Source organism: Eschscholzia californica, unplaced genomic scaffold, assembly GCF_041429995.1.
Source record: "Eschscholzia californica isolate CP2 unplaced genomic scaffold, dmEscCali1.0.p SCAF_6, whole genome shotgun sequence".
In the NCBI taxonomy this organism is placed as follows: domain Eukaryota; kingdom Viridiplantae; phylum Streptophyta; class Magnoliopsida; order Ranunculales; family Papaveraceae; genus Eschscholzia; species Eschscholzia californica.
Window position 1 is genome coordinate 44238037 of NW_028238483.1, and position 17920 is coordinate 44255956.

A 17920-nucleotide genomic window follows, 5' to 3' on the forward strand; every position below is an offset into this window, starting at 1 on the left:
AAAAAGGCCATTAGGAGGTATCCACTATTTATGTCTTCAAGTAGTTAAATTAGCACTCGTAGTTATTCAAAGTTGTGTTTGACAAGACACCATTTTAATCTTCCACCTAATAAAACCAAAACATCCTTAATTTTTGATATTAATTTATTAGCTTCTTTAACTAAGGGAACATAACTTTAAGCATCTTTTAACCCAAATGTTCCCAAAACTAGAATTGTCTTTTGTTTAATGATTACCGACCACCTCTTAGAGTCGGCATAAATTTTATGATAAGAATTAACTAATATAATTGTACAACTCGATAAGAAAGTTCTCTGTTATTGTTGTCCACTAGTACAAAATATATGTAATCAGTTTTGAATCACAATCGTTGAAGAATTTGATTTAATTTTGAGCAGTTGTCGTTTCTCCAAACTAAAGGGTTGATATTTCAAAATTACTTTTACTATCGTTCCATCAACTACAAACGGCTAACCTCGAAGAACTTACAAGGTTTTACACGAAAATTGATGCTATCTTTTAAACTTTCGAAAATAAGGGAAAAATGAGAAAAATGTGAAACTAATAAGGTGTGGTAGACATTTTCAACAAAAAAAAAAGGTGTGGTAGACATTAATTACATTGTTTGTTTAGGGGAAAGGAGAGTACGGATTTATTAGGTTAATTGAATTTGGTTTCCTTTGAAACGTGAGAAGCAACAAGCAAGAAAACCATGAAACATGGAGCCGAAAAACCAAATTTTGTGTAACCCTAGATTAATAGATTCAGCTAACCTTAAACATAAATAAAGAATAGAAAACAAAGAAATTTCAAAATTAAGAAAACACATGGAATCTAAATTTATACATGGATCCAGGAAACACAAAACCCAGAAATTTCAATTTTAAATCCGTGAAAATTAAATGTCCATCGGTCCTTCTACGAGTCAAACTTCAGCTTAAGAGCGTCTTTAATGCAAGACTCAATCTTAAAATTTTAAATATCATCTTGGACACTAGAGTTTTTCCTTAAAAACTTCTCCGATGTAAAATTCAATTGAGATCTTAAGTTGATGCAGAAACATTTAATTTTAAGATGCCTCAATTTAAAGTTCTATTTTCAGATCTTTGACTATTCTAAGTATACAAATCATCATATTTAATTTTAGGACCAATATAAAATCGTTCCCTCTCGGCTACTTTTTCTTATTAAATGGATGTGTGACATGTGTAATGATTTGAGTTTTCTTGAGTGTTACATTGGAGAATGACTTGAATGAGAGACGCTCCTTTTAGAGCATCTCCAATGTGACATTCAATAAAAACTCTAAAAATCTTAAGTGAATGGCGTATCTCTAAATAGTCTATTTCCTACTTGTCTATCGAAAACATTATCTAATGCAACACTTAAAAAAACTCACTGTCAAACTAACTGGTTTGCTTATGTCAAATTTAAAAATCCTGTCGTCTTAAGAATATCTCTAAAACAACTATCAACGCCTCATATTAGAGATCCAAGTTTTTGTATTTGAGATGGTTTATAAAGAAAATTTCGAAAAAATCCTAATAATATCTTTAAGGTTTAAGTGTTGTATTAGAGATGCACTTAAGCATATATAAAAGAGAATCTCAATTGAGACTTGACACATAAGTAAATTAGAATCTTTCTTTTGAGTTTTGCACGGGAGATGCACTTTACTGCTAAAAAACATTCACTAATTGTATAACTTCTCTCATGGTCATTTTTGTTTTCTATCAAGGTTCTACCATAAGTAGAACAAGTTACTACGATCCAACAAATTCTAATCCCATAGTCATCATTATCTGTAAACAGATTTAAAGACGTCAAGTAATTTATTAATATTAACGAAAAATAAATCTCATTTCCTTTGTTTCGTTTCTCTTAATCCTGTACTTCCTTTCTTTTACTCTCCTTCCGGTTTCTCTATAATTCATTTTTCATCATCAGTTTGTTAGAACAAAATTAAATAGGAAAAAATCTTATAAACAATAATCCGAGCCTGGACTTCAACTCATAATACATTATCTTTTCCTAACCTCAGACCTCAACGGACACAAGGCTAGGTCTCATAATGAAATATCTACTCAACTAACTCCCAAGTTCCAAGAATATTATCCTAAATTTGCAAACACCGAAATTTGGTTAGTTTATCACATTTGAACTAGGTGCCTCTTAAAGGCATCAACACGGACTAGGCCCAGTTCAAATGCCCTGGGACTTGTCTAGTCTGTGGGAGCACCAAGAGAGAAGGCGGGACGGGGTAGAAAAGTTGGGTCGCCTATAGATGCTCCCATTTGAATTCTATTTGTATTCAACCAACAGTCTTTCAGATTTTAATTACCATAGCTTAACGAATCCCCTAGCAGATAGTCATATTAAACTAGATAGTCCACTGCTTAAATCAAGAATTAAAGTTCATAATAGAGCCCACAGAACTGCTTCATATCCCTATAAAACGGCTTCTTGAAGTTGTCGTTTAATTCAAGACTCTGATTCTAGTTCCAGCTATTTTACACTGAGTTTTGTTGAAACACATTAGAGTTAATCTTACAAGATTAGTATTTTAATTCAAATAACCCTTTTCAGACGCCACACCTTAACAAAATACCAGTGATAAAATTGCAGTGAATCCTCCTTATCAAATTCAAAGATCAGACCAAGAAGAGTGAGTCTCTGCTTCCAACAATTTTAAATGAATAATTTTAAGTTTAAGCAATGGATAAGAAGACCACTTTTCTGCCATTTAAGATGAAACTCAATAGAGGCTCTCTCATGAGACTCGCCCACATCACAGAAACAAAATTTTGCATTTGAGACTTTCTGACAATATAACAGTTAATATTTTTTTTTGCTAAAGATATATTGACGTTTACTTAATAATAATAAATACTCATAACATTCGTTTATGGCTACAAATAACAAATATTTTTGGAAAACAAGAAATAGCAGTAATATTACAACTTGTTCTTTCCACAACTCAGATACTCATCTACATGGATGTGTATGTGAATTATGCGTGTTGCTAACTCGTGGGGAGTGCACGAAAGACAGCAGTGTCATGGTGAGAAATTTTAACATTAAGTATAAAGTGTTAGGCACATAGAGAGATGGTCATATATTACTCAGTATAGACTTTAGAGGTAAGAGCTGTTTATTTCTTATGAACAAAAACATCGGCGTACAAATTTGAGAACTTTTAGATACGTATATAAGATGTTTGCGCGAGAATGACTCTAAACAAAATCGAATGCTGGTGATGTGTATTATTATCAAGAAACTAAGGCGTGAATTCAAGTGAAATAATCAAAGAGAGTAATTGACAATGTTACATGAAGGAGTAGACTCTGCTTACCAGAGGGTTGCAATTAGAGAGATTGGATCTTGTTATTTTTCTTCTCTTCTCCAACTTTTCTTTTCACTGTTGATACCATCTTTACTTCATACTCCTACAATTTTGTAAAGAAGAAAAGAAAATTGCTATTTCTGAACTCGTCTCAACTGCTGCTCCTAATTTTTAGAATCATGAACACGAATAAAAGACATAATTATTGAAAAAAAAATAACAAATCATATAGTCAAAGCTGGTCAGTATGATTTCTCTTAACAATGCCTTGTCAAGGAAATAAATTTCAAAATATTTCCATCAAAATGACCGATATAATTCCATTTTCATGTCTACCAAAATTTCCACTGAAACCAAAATTTTATTTCCATGTTTGACTCAAGAACTATTCTCCTAGCTCCATTCGAAGGTAAAATAAAAACTATACCATATACGATATACCTAAACAATTACTTCAAATCGCACTAAAGTACAACTTAAACTAAAACACTACAATCACATTAACAGAGATGATTATTCCTTTCTCCCAAACTAATCCACCAAACAACACACATCCTATTTTAACAAAATCAAGCTTCTCAAAACTTAGAAATATAATGCTCAAAATAAAATGATTCCATTAATTCTCCTGGAACTCTGCCCCAAAATATATGATAAGATGCCTCCACAAACTCACAAGCTTAACTCCATTTACAAGTTTAAATCTTAATCCATTTCAAACACATACTTTTCCCATATTAAACACCAATAATTCAAAGCCATTAACAAGTATAATTATCCTTCATCTTGTCAGTTTCTCCTCTGAACTCATATTTCAAGATTTTACAAAAAAAATACATGTATTCATTAGAAAATCCCCAAACATGATGATTAACCTATTAATCATTCCTAGTTCCCACTTTTTCACCATATTTAACATCAATATCTCTAAATAATCAATAAATAATTAACTTACTCACACTAATCATTTCACCCTGAGAATTTCAAGAGTTTATAATACAAGTATACACCAAGATATCCACAAATCCTCATAACTGTCTCTAGTTTCACAAAATCTTAGCAAAGTATCCTACTAGCATGCCTTCAACAATTAATACGCACAACTCCTTCATTTATTGATTTTTCCCTGAAGTAACATCTGAAGACTTTGTAACACACAGACAAGTATTCTTTACAGAAATTTACTCAAAATCCTCATAAATTATTCCTCACTTCATAAATCTAACTATAAGTTTGATTGCCTTTCACCATATTCATAGCCATAGCCCACAGTATTAATCCAAAACCGAGTACAAGTTTAAACCTTTACTTATCCACAAAGTTGATCATTTCTCCCCGTTTTTCACATTGACTCTGAATCATCAACATACTCTAATTACCCTGTTTTCACTTATCAATTTCTCCTCTGGAAAAACATTTCAATAACGATTCGTCAAAAAGATCCCAAACTCCATATGCTTTTGCTGCTTCCATAGATATTTAAAAGTTATAACTTGTTTTCAACTAAGGTTAAGACCAATGTAAAGGTTTACCATGGATAATAGCTCGTCTCCGAATTATGTCCTAATTCAAAAATGACTTTGAATCTCACCAAATCGTAACTTATTCCCAAATGTTACTACAATTACCATTATTAATCTTTATGCAATTTCACAAAATCAAGGCATCAAGCACCCTCCTATGATAGAGAATTCATATTCAGAACTCTAACTATAGGTTTGACTTTCACCAAGTAAGAAGATGAATAATAATAGACTCAAGCTTGACTACACGACTCGTAGGAAGATCTAAAACGATAGCATAATACATGTCTAATGTCTTCTTCCTCTACAGACAGGACTTGCCTTGCATATTTTTTCACTAATCATCTTCAGGAAATTACTCAAGAATTTAAAATACAAAACCTATCTCTTCTTCTATTTCTGTTTTTTGCTATTATAAAGTGGAGACCAGAAAACCTCTTTTGAATTTGACAACCCTAAATCATCAACATGTTCTAATCCGCCTACAAGTTTTAGCACTTATTTATCAACAAATTCATAAGTTTTCACCATATTCAACAACCCTAAATCATCAACATATTCTAATCCTTTCTCATTTATCACCTTCTCCTCTAGAAAAATGTTACAACACTTCAGAAAAGCCAACATAAGTATGCATCAAAGAAACCCCAGATCAACTTACATTTCTTCTTACTTCAATAACCTCTTTATGCACTTTTTTCTCATTTATGTTCAGAAATAAGGCAAGGGTTTGCCTAGTTAAAGTTTTAAATAACTCTTTTCAAGCAGAAAACAATCACTTCCTATCTCTCCAAAGTGTAACTTATTAACTCATTATTTCTCTTCGATTAATTAGCCAAAATCACACTTACTAACTATAAGTTTGAATCTTTCACCATATGTTAGAACCATACCTACAAACGGTGAAGTCTATTTAATCACAAATCTGATGATAAGTTCAAACCATTACTTATCCACAATCTCCCACATTGTTCGCCATATTTAAAATTGAATTTTAAATCATCAGGATATTCTGCTATCCTTCTATAACTCATCACTTTATCTGGAAACATTTCAAAAAGCATTTATCAAAGACATCCCAAAATCCATTTAAAATTTTCCTCATTCCATAAATGTCTACAATTGATAACTTATTTTCAGCTAAGGTCCAAACTAAGGTAAAAATTAACCAAATCATAACTTATTCTGAAAAATTACTACAACACCTATGATTACCACTACTTGGTTTTCTCAAATTTAACCAAATCAAGCTCTGTATTACCCAAAATGAAGATTCAAAATTAGCTGACACTGATTAAACTTATCACATCTTATTAAAAAAAAATTAAACTATCACTTCGGAGCTCTTCCCATAACTGTCCTCCTAAATGCTTCAACAATTGATACTCCAACTATAGGTTTTAAATCCTTACTGAACCACCAATTGATACGTTTTTTCACCATATGTAACATCAATTTCTATAAATCTCTAACAAGTCTAACTGAGCTTCTTCGTTAATCAACTCTTAAGGTCCCAAAACCGAAGCAAGTATAAATCAGAATCATACATTTCTCATACACTCCCATCATCTCATAAAACCTCTACACCAATACCAATAGCCCAACTTGATTCAAAACAATCGACGACTTAGAACCACATACATATTGAATATTTCACAATATCTCTGAATTCTATCAAATGCCTTCACCATTTCATATATGCATTAACTCCTATAAGTTTGAATATTTAATTTCTACAATTCTTAACATTAACTACTATAAATCATCAACAAGTTGTAAAATTCGACAATTAATTTTCAGCTTTACTTGTCCCGGACGATTTTCACCATACTTACTATGAGTCAAACATATTCTAACATCCTTCTATCGTTAATGCATTTCTCCTCTAGAGTAACATCTCAATAATTTATATAAACTGACCCATATATTCATCAAAGAAATCAACACAAGTTTCATCATTCTATAGATCTGTAAGAACTAAGAAGTACATTGTCAACTAGATCAGAATTAAGTTAGGGTTTAGCCTTGCAAAACATTTCAATAAATTGCCAGTAAACCGTATATACTAGAACCATTGATTATCTCCTAATCCATACATTTTTCACCATAATCACCAACAACTCACACTTGTCACAATGTCACCAAAAATCAAGCTCTTTATAAACTATAAACGAAAATCTGCATTAACTAGCCCTAACTCAATGTAACTCCGTTGATTCTTCATATTATGTTCCCTACCAAATAAATGCTTCAAGTTCATCCGGATAACTCTAAATCTTTTCTCATCCCCAAATACCCAAGTACTTCACCATTATTAAAATCAACTAGAAAAATATTAAAATGACAGCAACAAGTTCAATTGTCCTTCCCTTATAGATCAATCTCTCCTCTTCTTTCCAAAACAGACACAAGTTCTCATCGAAGAAATCACCAAATTCTCATAAACTTCCCATCATTTCATTAAATCTCTAAACCAATACAAAAGCTGCAATTTGATTCAAATCCACAATTTACTAACTTGAAAACAGGAGTGCATTCATGATCTTAACCGCATGCATATTTAACTAAACGCTCTAAATCACGAAGGCGTCTAATTATTCTTACTTGATTTATCAGTTTCTGCACAAATTTTAAACACGTTAGTTCATCAAAGATGTCCTTAGATTCTTGTATTTCCTCATTTATAAAACACCAATATCAAATGTTCCAACTTGATTAAACATTAACATAGAATTTCTGGTTAACAACTTGTTAATTTCATCATGCACTAAAATTAAAACCCATAAGAACAAGTTATTGGGTTGCTTGAATAGAGCATTGAGGTTTAACAAAAAAGAAGAAAGATAATACTAATTAGTAAGCTACTAAGCTTCAGCATAAATAATGTCGAGCTGCAATGAAATTCAGTCAACTACGGTTTGTCACCATATGTAACATTGATGTAACATCAAAATCTATATATCTCCAACTAATTACCCTTCTTCTCATTCATCAATTTCTCCCCAACTTTTAATCACCTATTGAAGGATCCCACGAAGTATCCCACTAATGCATCAACAATTCATCAAAACTTTTTAAAAAATACCTAATCTCCACATTCCTACATTTTGTCACCATATGTAAACATTAATGTAACATCAAAATCTATATATCTCAAACTAGTCTGGTTGCCATTCTTCATTATCAATTTATCCTCAACATCACAAAATTTGATCAACATCATAAAAATTCTCATAAACTCCCGCCCAGTTCAGTAATTCTTACTTTAATTTATCCATGTCTCCTCAAATTTAGACTGCTGACAACTTTCAAAAAAAAAATTAGACTGCTGACATGTGTAATCATCAAAGAGATCACCAAATCCTTATGTTATTTCCTTAGTTGTCGAAATTTAGATACCAAAATCAAAAATACCAACTTGACCAAACACTAGTGTAGCTATTCGTCATCAAGTTCAAATGCTAAAATCTTTTCTGATTATTTTTCTTCTCTTTCTGTTAAAAGGTGGAGATGGAGCTATTTTCAGCCGAAAATTCTTCAACAAGGGTAAAATTTTGGCAAAGCTTGACCTGTAGCAATTTTCCTTAAAACATAAACGTTGTACCAAAACAATCACTTCATGTCTCACTGAATTATACTACTTACCGTCTTACCCACACACTACTATAACAACAAATATTACTATCAAGAATACTTACTCTCAAGTTATTCCACAGTAATTCGCAAATTCTACCTAATGCCTTCAACAATTCATAAATATACAACTTTATGTATAAGTTTGAATACTTACTCATCTCTAAACTTCTTTAATTTCATCAATATTTAACAGTAATTACTATCAACAATTTGTACATCCCACAATCAAGCTCATAAATTAACGTATAAACAAATCTGCATGCGCTAACCTTAATTAACGTAACGCCTTCGAATTATTCGAAGTATGTATCAATCCCACAATATAAATGTCTTCAACAATCCATGCGCATAAATTTAAAGTTTGAATCTTTACTCATCCCCAAATACCCCTAATTTTTCACCATATTTATCATCAACCAGAAAAATAACACCTAAATTATCCTTTCGTTATAGATCAATTTCTCCACAACTTGTACAAGCTTACATCAAAATAATCATCAATTTTCACAAATTTATTGCACAAAATCTCCACACTAATACCAAAAGCCACAACATGATTCCAAATTAATCCACAAATTATTGACTAATTACAAATTCCTCTGTGATCCTCACCACGTATATATTTCACCATATATAGCATAAATAACTCTAAATCATCAATGTGGCTGACTATCCTACATTTACAAATCATTGAGTAACCTAATTATCCCTTCTTCAAGTTTCTCAACAATTTAACAAGATCGACATAAGTATTCATAACAGACCCCCAAGACTTTCATAAGTTTTTGCTCGTTTCATAGAATCTTTAAACCATTACCTAAAGCCCCAACCTGACTCAACATTAATCTACAAATATTATGTACAACTTATCAATTTCATTGTGCATTAAAATTAACAATCATAACACAAAGAGAGAACCTCGATCCTAGCACAGTATAGGTATAACAGTAAACGCCAAGTTAAGTATTGGAACTAACCATGAGGGAAAACCAATGCTTCCAGCCGGCATCACAGGTCTGTCTTTTCGATCAACAAATGTAAGTAACACCAATTCAACCTGCAGAAAATCAACAAAATAGTATCAGTGATTCAGTCAATAAAAATCGCAAAATCAAGAAGCTATATTATTCTTCATAACTTAAAACTAGGTATTCTCAAAGACATGCGATCAGATCATGCATCTCAATTTCAATCGAAGTACCAGAAAGTCAGAACCCACAGACGGAGAAAGATAATAAATATGTCAGAATCAGATCGAAAATGAGGCTGTTATACTGTTAGGATATATTTGGTGTCTATAAATTAGGATCTAGATTCAGTTTAAATTTTGGTATCTATAAATCAGGATCAGATCGAAAGATAATTGATCAGAGGACTATGTCAGTTTCTTCAAGAAATGGATAATCATTTCCTACGCGATATTGCTTAATAGAATGGATTCTGATAAAGAAACTCGCTACTGATGCATCTATGACGATCGTTTCTCAAGAATCAGCAATAATCGATCAAAATTTAAAAGAAGGAATACGATGATCATCATTCAAGAAACGTACCAAAGAGAACAAGATCAGTCGTTCAGGAGAAACCCTAGATATGTTGAAAACCTAATCCATGAAAATTCGAAATCGAGTAGATTGATCGGACGAAATTCTTTAAGACTGGACGCCAGAGCTCTCTCTCTCTCTCTCTCTTTTCCCGCAATTTTTCGTTTCTGATTGAGATTTTGGCGGTTGCTTTTTATTGACGCGCAACTGGCCGACGGGTTAGGGCTTAAGGTTCGTCATTATAGGGTTATCGGGTCGGCAGCCTTTCCCATGTCGCCGACGGTGCACCAATATGGGCGCCCTCGATTTCTAGTCTTCACGGACCCCCTGATAGAGTGATAGTAGTGTTTGGCTTTTCAAATTTTGAAATTTTCTTTTCCATTTAAGGAGATTTTAAAGGCAATGTTCGAAATTGTTGTAAATCTCGCTAAAGGCAACCTATGGTTTGGCTAAAGACATGTGTGTTTAAGAGGCAATGTTTATATTTGAGTTTGACCTCAAGTGGTCGGCAACTTTCAACAGGCAACTGTTTATTTAAAATCAAGGTTCCCCCACTTGATTCCAGTTACTTCCATCGAAGCTTTTAAATACAAACATATGTTCCATGTGAAACTACACATAAGCATGGTGCACCCATAAACAAATGGGAGATGCTAGAGTGCCCAGTTTTTAGCCCATTAAATTGCCCAGCTGATGTGGAATCACTAAAAGACAAGGGTTTTTTAAAGTTTGACTACGGTGGGGACCGCTTTTATTTCTAAATAAGGAAAGTTGGGCATTTTAATGGGCAAAATTGCTGGGCACTCTATCATTTCCCTAAACAAATCCCCACTTTCACAGAAAAAAAAGTATTCTTCCCTATATCTGTTCTACATTTTTTTTATTTGAATTTGTCAGCGGGAATAAAGGGCCCGAACCCGAACAAAAAGGACTAGAAAAAACTAGAGAAAAAACAATAATACATCAAAATATCAAAAGAGAAACAAATAAACGAAAAAAACAATAAAGAATAGAGCAAATGTTCTACAGTTTAAACTAACATGAAAAATTCATTATTCCACTGAATTCCCACAGTGATTCAAATTCTTATAAGGGAACCCAGGGTTATAAATGACAAAAGAAGAGCAAATGTTCGTCTAAAATCAAAAAATTTAAGCCATAATTAATAGACATCGGGCTATGCAGAAGATGAAAGAAAGAGGGATCTCGAATCCAATTAAATTTACCTGGTGGGGAGTCGACCTATTGAACTGGTTCAGGTTAGATGAACGAAAGAGGGATCTCGAATCCAATTAAATATTTTCTGTTATTCATGAATGTGAAGTGAGTGGTTTGAAGGTGGTAAACATTATGTATGAAAGTGGTTTTCAGTTTGAAATGGTATGAGAGAGAAGGAATTAGATTTGGAAAGTACTCTCACCTTGATATAACACAAATTCTTTAATGCATTAACCATTCCGTAAATATCCTAAGCAAACTTGAATCAAAGATATAGCCCACCTTATAAGAGTATTCGATGGAATTATACTTTGTGCTTTTATTATAGTTCAACAAGCTGTGAAGATGAGAGATGACGACAAATTGTTGGTAGAGGATCCTGTGAAGGAACCGAGGCTACCATCTAACTCGGTACGTCGGTCCCCTCCTCGAGAAGGTAGGACTAAAATTAACTTTGACGCAGCAGTGAAAGACGGCAGGGCTGCACTCGCAGCAGTAGCTAGAGATTGTAAAGGATTGTTTTTAGCTGCTATGACAAAAACTGTAGTAGTTTCTGATGTGCTAATGGCTGAGACAATGGCAGCTAAATTGGCAATCAATTTAGCCAAGAATTGGAACTACAAGAATGTTAATTTGGAGGGGGATTGTTTTTAGCTGCTATGGCAAAAACTATAGTGGTGTCTGATGTGCTAACGGCTGAGACAATGGCAACTAAATTGGCAATCAATTTAGCCAAGAATTGGAACTACATGTCATCTCGGCATGTAAAAGAATGGAATAGCAACCCCCATGGCGTATTGAGCATATCATTTCAGACATACAGTTGGAGGTTCAGAACTTCGATAATATTGAATTCGGGCGTTATGGCCGGATGAATAACAATATTGCCCATTTACTTGTAAAATTTGCGTTTTCAAATAATGTAACGCATAGTTGGGAGTCTTTGGACATCCCATCTTGCGTTGCAAGTGAATTGGCGATGATTCAACCAATATTTTGTTTGAATAAAATTAGGCTTCGGCCTTCCATAAAAAAAAAAGACCCTGAAAAATGTGTTTGCTTAATTGCTTCATCCAAAGGTTCAACTTATACATAGTAATATTTAGGTTTGGATTTCAATCATTTTCTGACTTGTTTAGTTTCTTAATTATGTTTAAAGTTTCTCTTCTTTGTAAATTCCATTACTGTAAATATAAATGTATGGTACATGTTTCAAAAATTCCATATATAGGCAAGAATGATGCAAATTTCCTCAAAAAAAAAGAATGATGCAAATTGTTAAATTGCACGGTAGGGAAGTGATATAAATACATAGAATTACTATTACTTAATTTTTGACGAGCTGATTCAATTTCACTAAATGAAAATTAAGTAAATTTTTTATGTATATATAGCATTTTTGTTTTACGGGGAAGGGTGTTAAGTTCAACTTTGATGGTCTAGTACTCTAGTACATTACTATGGTCTGAATTTAGAGATAGGAAGTAAATACTGTCTGGATTCACACTCCGATATAGCCGGACACTATTTTTTTTTTGTGAGAGATCGACTATGATCTACGTTAGTCGTTATAAGGCATTGATACATTATGAAGATGTGATAAACACGATAACTGTCCAAGTTAAATCAATAAATGAAAGATGCCTAAAGTCCAACTACATGAAAGAGTCCTAAAGCCCGACAAATTTATTATACTATTGTTTATACATTTAATAACCCTAATTTAATAACTTTAGATTTCACTTCTTTGGAATCAAACATAAGACCTCCACTGTTTTAGAATTTATGTGAATACCATTAATCACTTCTGCAACTAAGGGTTGACTAGCTGGACACTTTTAGGTGGACACTATATATCCAACACAAACCTTAAAGAAAAATGAATTTTTATGTACAATCAATTCAGACAGAACTTTTGGCCGGTGATGAAAATAAAGGAAAGATTTAAGATTCCCACGCGCACAGACCAGCAATTGACTCTCCTTTCGAGATTTCTCAGTGGGAAATTCATTCATTCCCGTGATTCACTTATATATTGTCGATCCAACGGTCTGAATAATATTTAGGGTTTCCATTCATAACATTTTTCTATATAAAGACAGTGAAGGTAGTGATCATGTCTTAAACCAGCAGTCATGGTTAGGGTTTTATAGAGCTCCTGTTCAAGTCAAAACATGAAAGAAAAATAGAAAGGAAACTGGCAGCTGCTAGTTCATGGATACCCTTAAGTGCGCACAATAAGATTATGGCGCACGTTAAAGGTTTGCATGAACCAGGAGATGATACTTTTCCTTCTTCTTCCTCTTGTTTGGTTTGAAGGGAGCTCTAATGGATCTCTCTCTCTCTCTCTCTCTCTTACTGTATATAATTGGTCTTAAAAAATATTTTTGTTTAGTTTTGTGCAGATTGCTACAGGGCCTGAGATGAATCCACCACCATATGACTGACCGATGACTATTAGGGATTCTGCCTTCGTACGGGCCAGTTGCAGCTTGCAAACCGAACCGAGGACAGGTTTCTAGGGTAGCTCACTCTCGTAGAATCACGATCCTTTGGATGGGGAGCCAACTCATTGTTGCATGGCTGACCCGTGATTATTAGCATTTCCGACGTCACAAAGGAGAGTCGCAGCTTGCAATTCGAACGAAGGTCTGTTGTTGGGGTTAGCCCTCCCTGGCGGAATTGCGACCCTTTGTCTCGGCCATTGTAGCGCGTGTGTCGCCCATTGATACAATTAGTTTCATTGGTAACAGTAAATAGTTATTTAGTTAATCTGGTGAACAAACCATTTGCAATGTTTTATACGTCGCGATTATATGAACCGTAGTTAATAATATAAACGACGATTGTCATCTGTGCTTATGGTACCTTACAAATACTTGGGCTATTTTGTTCAACTAGTGGCGGTAATGTTATGTTTCTGTATGGAGTGTCAATATTAAAAGTGACGGCTTAAGGAGCGAGGCTTGGAGTATTACCTGTTAGCACTTTCATGTTGGTTTCATCACACCAACCAATAGAAACACTAATCCCTTGATCTTTGAATCTCATGCTTGTTACAAGATACATGAGTAGAAAAAAGAAAATCAAGATAAAAATATATGTACCTTTCTCCATTGTAGTAGATGGTTTATTTAATCTTTATCTTCAACTTTCTTCTCTTCTTTCAATCTTTAACCTTCTTGCTTCTATATGAGATGGAGTAAAGTAAGTAGAGATGAAGAAGACTCTTTTCTCTTTCTCTTCTCTAGCTCTCTAAGTGATGGACAAGAACTAGACTTTCTAGAGCAAGAGCCCCTAGCCTTCTTTCTCTAAACTCCATCTCTATTTATACAAGTCTCTAATCCATCATAGAGTTTGTATAAGAAGCTACATGGGTGGCAAGTGTCCCTTAATGTGTCAAACAAGAAGCCACTTGGTGTAGACACAAGACAAGTGTCCTCTTATGTGTCAACCAACAAGCCATTAAGTGTAGACACAAGACAAGTGTCCTCTCAAGCTTATAGATTATCTTGGATTGAGTTTTCTTAAGCCCACTCCTTTATGGGCCTTGATTGTATGGGACATTTAGGTATGGGCCTTGTACTTGCTCTATTTTGCATAGAGCACACTTAAAATGTATAAGCCCATCTTACATTCTCCCACTTGGCCCATACAATCTAAGGCAAAACAAAATAGATTTATTTTTTAATAAAATTGGTTTTTTTCGAAAGACTCGATTAAGGGCTTAAGACTAAGAAAACATACATGCGCGCATTTTTAACAAACATCTCAATCCATATCTAGTACATCATAATATCATCAATAAGAAAGTTGCTAATGCGAGTCATGGCGGTTACACGTCTTAAAACGACACGTTTCCTTCCATGTACCACAACACAACAACCCACCTATCATGATCATCATTAGGAGTATAGTTACAAATCTATATACATAACTAGATTTGCTTCAATTCAGCTAGAAATCTTATCAAGACAATTTCTATCTTGCTAAGACTATTCTTGTTGTTTTTCAACTCATTTTCAATTATGTGCATATATGAGTAAACAAGAATATAGAAACATAATATCACGAGATCTCAAAAGTGTTTATAGAAACTTCATGCTTATTCAATCCATATCATTATAAGGATTACTAAGACCCATTGTTGCAACATGTTCCTTAAATGTCTTAGTGTTCAAACCCTTAGTTAATGGATCAGCTACCATAAGCATAGTACTAACATGTTCTATAATCACTGTATGTTTCCGAACCTCCTCTTTAACGATAAGATATTTGAGTTCGAGGTGTTTGCTTCCCCTTGAGCTCGAATACTTATCATTCTTAGAGAAGTATACTGCGGCGTTGTTATCACAATAAATTCTCAGCGGCTTGTCTATAGAGTCGACGGTTCCAAGCCCTGAGATAAAATTCCGCAGCCATAAAGCATGAATCGTGGCTTCATAACATGCCACGAACTCAGCCTCCATCGTGCACGACGCATATATGCTTTGCTTAATGCTTCTCCAAGATATGGCTCCACCTGCTAAAAGAAACACATATCCTGAAGTAGACTTTCTGCTATCAGCACATCCAGCAAAATCAGAGTCTGAGTAACCCTTTACTTCCAGATTATCAGTTCGACTGAAAATAAGCTTATAATCTTTGGTTCCTTGCAAGTACCGCATCACCCTCTTTGCAGCTTTCCAGTGAGCCATTCCTGGGTTACTTTGGTAACGTCCAAGCATACCCACTATAAAGCTAATATCAGGACGGGTACAAATCTGAGCATACATAAGGCTCCCTACGGCAGAGGCATAAGGAATATTTCCCATTCCTTTCTTTTCAAGATCATTTTGTGGGCATTGCATGAGATTGAACTTATCCCCTTTCATTATTGGTGTTTCGATTGGTGAACACTCTTTCATGCCAAATCTCTCTAGAACTCTTTCGATATACTTCTTCTGAGACAATCCTAATAAACCTTGTTTGCGATCTCGGAAAATTTCAATTCCGATAACAAAGTTTGCCTCATCCATGTCTTTCATTTCAAAGTTCATAGAGAGAAATTTCTTGGTGTCATACAATAAACCAAGATCATTAGTGGCAAGAAGAATATCATCCACGTATAAAACCAAATATATGAACTTACTCCCACTAGCCTTCTGGTATATACATTGGTCAACAATGTTTTCTTTAAATCCGAAAGCTGTAATGGTATCATTAAACTTAAGGAACCATTGTCGGGAGGCTTGCTTAAGTCCATATATTGATTTATTAAGCTTACACACCATATGTTCCATCCCTGCTTCTGAGTAGCCTTCTGGCTGCTCCATGTAGACCTCTTCATCTAAACTCCCATTCAGAAAAGCTGTTTTCACATCCATTTGATGAAGCTCTAGATCATAATGAGCCACCAAAGCCATAATGATTCTAAAAGAGTCTTTTCTAGATACAGGCGAAAATGTATCATGATAATCGATGCCCTCTTTCTGAGTGAAACCCTTTGCAACAAGTCTGGCCTTATATCGTTCAATTTTGCCCTTAGAGTCGAGTTTAGTCTTAAAGACCCATTTACACCCGATTTTCTTACACCCTTCAGGCAATTGAACTAGATCCCAAACTTTATTCTGTTTCATCGATTTCAACTCTTCATTTATTGCATCAATCCACTTAGAAGAATCATCACTTTCAATTGCTTGTGAAAATGAAACTGGGTCTTCTTTACTCGTTCCAATGTCGTATTCAGATTCCTGAAGGTACACCAAATAATCAGGCGAGATAGCAGGCTTTCTTATTCTCTGAGACCTGCGTAGCTCTAATGGATTATGAGGTTGTGGGTCAGTCATTTGTTGTTCAGCATCATCAGTGTGATGACTCCCAATAGGAACAACAATCTTCTCAGAGTGTAAGGGAATAGGAACTGCTACCCTTACTTCTTCAATAACCACATTTCGTGGTTCAGGACTCCCACTAGTCTCAAAATCCTCCAGGAATTTAGCATTACCAGTTTCAACAATTCGAGTTGTATGGTTAGGACAATAAAATCTATACCCTTTGGATTTATCAGGGTATCCAATAAAGAATCCACTGACTGTTCTTGAATCCAACTTCTTTTCATTTGGGTTATAAATCCTAGCTTCCGCTGCGCAACCCCAAACATGTAAATGTCTCAAACTGGGTTTCCTTCCAGTCCACAACTCAAATGGAGTTTTGGGAACTGACTTACTAGGAACTCGGTTTAAGACATATACAGCCGTCTTAAGAGCATCTCCCCACAACATAACGGGTATAGTGGAATTAGATATCATGCTCCTAACCATATCCATTAAGGTTCGATTACGCCTTTCAGCAACACCATTCTGTTGCGGCGTTCCAGGCATTGAATATTGTGCACAAATGCCAAGCTTTTCAAGGAGTTTGGCAAATGGACCGGGATGTTGACCCGATTCATCGTATCTGCCATAATATTCACCACCCCTATCCGATCTGATGATTTTCACTTTTCTTTCTAGTTGCCGTTCAACTTCAGTGATAAATACCTCAGCTACACTTACCGCTTGAGATTTATCATGCAACAAATATATGTATCCATAACGTGAAAAATCATCTATAAAGGTGATAAAATATTTCTCTCCACCAATAGAAGAAGTGGAGAAAGGTCCACAAATATCGGT

General features: G+C 34.3%; 1 long non-coding RNA gene across 1 annotated transcript; it reads right to left on the reverse strand.

Moving 5' to 3' along the window:
- Positions 1-1982: 1982 nt before the first annotated feature.
- On the reverse strand, positions 1983-10300 carry LOC147535467 (uncharacterized). Its single transcript, XR_015227287.1, has 3 exons — positions 10056-10300; positions 9480-9559; positions 1983-3507 (listed from the first exon to the last, which is right to left on the reverse strand). It is a non-coding gene; the product is annotated as an uncharacterized LOC147535467 (long non-coding RNA).
- Positions 10301-17920: the final 7620 nt, after the last annotated feature.